Source organism: Anarrhichthys ocellatus, unplaced genomic scaffold (assembly GCF_004355925.1).
Source record: "Anarrhichthys ocellatus isolate YVR2014 unplaced genomic scaffold, GSC_Weel_1.0 scaffold16, whole genome shotgun sequence".
Classification (NCBI taxonomy): domain Eukaryota; kingdom Metazoa; phylum Chordata; class Actinopteri; order Perciformes; family Anarhichadidae; genus Anarrhichthys; species Anarrhichthys ocellatus.
The window spans coordinates 1,059,414-1,065,172 of record NW_022280046.1 but is presented as its reverse complement, the minus strand read 5'-3'; positions in this window follow the sequence as shown (position 1 = coordinate 1,065,172).

Here is a 5,759-nt window from a genome sequence, read left to right as displayed (position 1 = left end):
GGGTGGGTGGTTGGTGGGGTGGGGGTCGGGCCAGGTCGGTGAGGTCAAGGCAGGCAGGGTCCACCCCTCTTCACCTATTGGCCAGACCGACCGACGAGTCCTGTGCTGCTTTGAAGCCCTGAAGTGGACAGAATTCCACCACGGCCATGGGGATTGTAGCATGTCATTTGTAGGACATTTTGGCGAGATGGTCCTAAAAACAGAGAGGTTGGCCCACGCTTGTAATGCAGGGTTTTGTAGGCTCCTCTCCCATTGATCCTGAAATTATAGATGGGCAGGTAATACCAACCCAGTACCAACTGCTGCATGAACCAGTGTTGAATTTAGAGGGAGAGGAAGTCCTTGTTTTGATTTGCAAGTTGTTGGCATGAATTTAAAGAATATTTTTCTAATATCAAGTGATTAAAACTGCACAATAAATAAAACAACAGCAAGAGTATTAATCCGATGTGCAGTTTCTTTTTTTTCCTGGTGGGTCAGTCATTTCAATACCATTGAACATTGTTCAAACCCCCAAAAAACTGTGATTTTAAAGTCCTCAAGTTACTATAAATCTATCAAAAGTGTGGCCGGAATTTGGGGAAATGTGTATAAAATGGTGCAACTATTTCAATCTGATAAAACAGTGTAGCCATAAAGAACAGGCCAATACAGACGATGTGTGATTCTGTCAGACGGAGTGGAATAAGATCATTTGTAGTCCCTCAAAGCCACATATGGGAAAAATAAGAAATGTATATTTTTTTAAGGGGTTTGCCTGCACTTCCAGCATCCCGTACCTGTACAACACATTCAGTGATTTTCAGCTCTCATCACAGACATCTGTCCCCAGTTTAACTGGTGAAAAGCTCATAAGGCATTTCAGAGTCAGTGGCACATGAAGTCAGCCAGCGCAGGTCATTTCAAAAGTGCTGGTATTTATTGCTCATGTTAATGGCACAGAGGTTCCTTCCCCTTCTTCCTCCTCTTCTTCTTCTTCTTCTCTTCTCTCCCGACCAGGCATTCCAGGCTTGTTTAAATAAGGCCTGCCTGCCTGGGCGCGGGTGGATTCCCCTCTGGCCCTTTGCCCTTTGACCTGAAGTGCATTCCGTATGTAAAGTGAGGAATTCCTCTGAAGTTCAGTTAATGGGGTTGAGTTTTTTCATCTTTTGGACTCTGCTCATGCACTCGCCCGGTTGGAAAATGGAGGAAAAACAAGCTCGATGTGCGCTCGCCAGGCAGCTGTGACTTATGGATGAGGTCGGTTGTTTATCGGTTAAGAATCGATGTCTTAGATTTGGAGCTTCAATAAAACTGTGTGTGATAATCCTCTGGGATCATGACTAATTGATTTAATGGAGGATATTGTGCAGCGGACATGGAGGGTGTTGTGTGCTGTACGGATTGTTCAGCACCTTGAGGCAAATGTTAAATTGGGGCTCTATAAAAAAAATTATTATGCAGAAGGTTTTCTACATCTCAGTTCAAAGATTAAACAAATGTTTTTTACTTTTGGATTTACTTTGTGGGACCAGGTGTTCATTTTTTGCTTCTGTTGCTAAACCTGCACCTGGAAAAGTTATTTTGTAACCCACTTATGGATGGAGCAGTCATTCTTTCAACGTGTTTAATAATCTTGCAAAATACTTGAATAAGAGTAAAGGGGTTCAATTTAGAACAATTTCCAGAACTTGGTTTTGTAAAAAGACAGCGTTTTTTTAACATTTGTGTTTTGTTGAAATCAACTTAACTTTTTTTAAATACTGAAGAAGTACTAACTGTAAATTCGACCTTTTCTTCTGACCTCATCAGAACCAAACATGTAGAAAAGTTTTAAAGCGGTAACACTTACCCACAAATGAGAAGTATTGCTATTACACCGAATAACCAAATATTTCATGTTGTACATGTTACTTGAGCTATGCATGAACATTTATATATACTTTCCTTTTATTTGCCAAAAAGTCATTCACAGACAAAGAAATCTGCAGCATGTTGTCCTCCATAGTCATGTTACTTATGAGAGGTTTAACCGCTTATTAGACCTCTTATGAACAAACTGTTATAAAACTCCAACAACAGAAATCCAATTATTTTGAAGGGGTTGTGCTGCGTATGTGCTTTTACCACCAATCACACATACAGAGCATATGAAAATATTGTGTGTTTCACCAGGTGGTGTCTTTAGGAGTACTGTGACTATACAGCTTAACCTCATCAGTTCAAAAACCATGTTTATAGTCTGGAAAAGTCATGAAGCATCATGCTGATCAAATAAGTTTTTTGAGCTGTTAACGATCACCTGGGGGGGGTTAAAGGCAAAGAAGGAAAGAAATGTCATGTTTATTGACGTATTGTTTTACATATCCTGCTCAATGAACTTACATACAAAATATCAACATGTCTCATCACCTTTCCCAGGTTAACAACATGGGTAATGGAGCGCTCACCAGAGCTCCTGGGTGGAGAAGTGAATCTGAAGATGGATCCTGGGTGGAGGTTCTTCTGCTCTTGTGCTTTAGGAGCCCTGTGGACTGTTGGAGACGCTGTAAAAGGCTGTGCCACCCACACAGCTGGAATGTCATGCATGCAGTCCATAGAGTCTGTTTCAAGAGGGAGGCAGTGGGGGGAGGAGGAGAGGAGGGGAGCCCTCTTTGGAAGAGCCAGGGTGCACGGGGGGGGGGGGGGGGGCGCTCAAGGTGGGGTCTACTACTATTACTACCTCATGAAAAAGATGAAGCAGAAAACTCTCTGCCCACCCCCCTCGCAAAAAGAAAAACTTCTCCATTAACCTTTTTTTTCCTTGTGGTGGTGGGAAATTATCAATGACGATCCATCACGGTTGTTTGGTCTTTGGCCGATGAGAGGAAGGAGGGGAAATGTGGAGAGAGACGTGAGATGGAGGGATGGGGGTTGGGAGAGGTTAAAGGGCAGAGGAAGAAAGGAGGTACATTTTCGGAGGATGGGAGGTTGGAAAAAAACAGAGGGAACAATAACTCCCATGTTTAAAAGGGGTTTTTTTTCTCAGCGCCCATGACACCTCACACAGGCAGCAGTTTAAAGTCAGGCCGTTCAGCAGGGAGTGGTGCTTTGTGGCTCTTTCCCCCTCAGGCTCACTTTCAGAAGAAAGGCTCTCCAAAACATTTTTTTTTTTTTTGTCTCTTTTCATTGTTCATCTCAGCTACTTTAATTAAACAAGGTACATTTCAAAATACTCTGTGCTTTTTCCATCAATATATCTTCTACATCTTCCTGTAGATCAAACCTGATTGACCACATCCGAGCTGCCGGTGTCTTTGTTCTGTAAATACAAAATGTGTTTCCAAAAACCTTGAATGAAAATGCCACCAAACAGGAAAAAAAAATGTCAAACAAAACGTAATTGTTCAACTCGAAAACACATGATTACAATCCTTTAAAATACATCTAATGAAATGAGCCGATTTAGTTGGTTAACATTCGTTCTTTATGTTTCAGGAGTATATTTAAAGTATGCTAAGAAAGTACTTATTCCAACTATACTACTTGTATTGAGATTGTAGGCCTTGTTCACTAAAAGTTGTGTTTTCAACAGCAGTAAAATACATTTACTTACATTACTTTCAATGTACTTTATTCATTATAAACGTATTGTTTGATTTTAAAATGTTACAGTTGTGTTGGATTATTGAATTTGGCAAACTCCATGAAAATAAGCCAAATCTGGCATTTCAATCAGGAAATAGTTTAAGTGGATCTCTGTGAGAGCAGGCACATTTCAGAATGAATCATTAGTATTTTTAAATGTTTTGCCAACAATTCATTTCTAGTTATTTAGTGGCAGTTTGATTTTCCTTTTTTTAAAGAATGAAAAACATTTAATTTGAATTTAACACATTTGAACGTCAAGGTTTAACTTAAAAGCAATGCAAAAGGATTTGAATACATTTATGAATTAGAAAAAGGAAAATTGTTTTATTATCTTATTTATCTCTTTTAATTGGATAATGTTTTATTTAAAAGTATAAAATGTATAATTGATTTGACATTTGAATCACACAAATCTGATGCAAAATGTGAATGTATCTCTCGGGTAGCTACTTTTTAGTAGATAAACAAACATTTGTGATGAACTTTTATTGAGTTTATTCTATTTTGAAGCCCCAAAAAAACATATAAACAACCAGTCATTTCAACAAATCAACTATTCATATTTTACATTAGTTATCGTGCGTGTGTTACTTCTTCCATTGTGGAATGATTTCAACAAACGTGTTGTTGAAAAAAAGAAAAGCAACAAAAATCATTGAACTTCTGTAATCCTTTTAAAATACGTTTTATTAACTTCTTAAACATTTTGAAGGTTTTAAAGGAAATCTGGAATTATGTTCTAGTAGCTTTTTATTCTCTATGAAAGCAGATATTAAATAGATAAGCCAATGCTAAATACTTTCATCCATTTAAACACTTTTTGAAATTGTTTTATCTCAGAAATTATTCTCATATAATATGCAAATTATCTAGTTATTTTATTTTCACATAATATGGATTCACATATTTCCACATATGAACACTTCATCCTGCTTTTTGCTTCTCTGTGAAGATAAATACTGATAGTCAGTGATTTTAAATGTTCATGACATGTATTTCAGATCTATTCAATAACCTTATTTGTCAGACACTTAAGCAGGAATCAACATTTCTGTCTGTTTTTTCATTAGTTTATGAACTAGCAAAGGAAAAAGACTTCCAGCTGCAGTTATGAAAACAGAAGATATAATAAAACTAAATGTCAGTTTCAGAAGTCTTAACTTCTCTTTGGTGTCAAACACTTTGACACTTTGAGTTTGATGAGAGTCTTTTTGTAGGATGCAGAGGGGGCATCACTGCTCCAAACCTTCACCGGATCCATCACGCCCCGCCTTACATCAAACTTTTCTTTTTTTCTTTTTTTTTGCCGACTGGCTGCACAATCAGATCCCTTCTGAGTGGGCTGCAGTCGGGTGGGTGTGAGGGGAGTAAAAAGTGGGCCCTCTCCCACTGGATAATGCCATTATTTCAGCTCCTCTGGTCAGGAATGCCAAATTTCACAGCCCGCTAGTCCTCTCTGTGCGTCAATCAAAGCTTCGCAAGGGGCCGAGGCGCCCGTTGGGTCCGCCTCCAGCACCGTGTGATCTGATCCAACCATTGATCCCTCACGAACCTTATCATACGTGCTCACTCTGCGTGCTCAAACCGGGATCTTTGTCTAACTTCAACAACCATTTCGTCTTTTTCGTAGTTGACTTTAATTATCATTTTTATAAAATTCGCTTATAATGCGCAATTAGAGACATATAGATCGGAATCAAGCGCAAACTACGCCTCCATTTCTATATTTCTATTAAAATTGACTCCTTTAAATCGATCCCTATCAAGGCCTGGTCCGTGCTGCCTGCGTGAGAAGATAACCCGGGTTTAGTCCATATTTGAACTAATGAACAGCATTACCGTCCCTCCGGAGGCCAATTAAAGGCTAATTATAATCCCCATTGTAAATGCACAAAAGGTTTTTGCGCCAAAAAGTAAATAAAATAATTAGTGGTCAAATATCTAGATACAGTCGGGGGAGGGGGGGGGGAGAGAGATTTGTGAATGGGACACAGTTAATCAGGTATTCGTTGAACGGTGTGACGCTTCCCAACGCGCAGCCAATCCCGCGCGCGCTGGAAATGTTGAACACGCCGAAACCAAACCAATGGCTCATCATATAGCAAAGACTAGCGCAAGAAGAGGCCAATCAGCGGGAGGCATGCAAACGA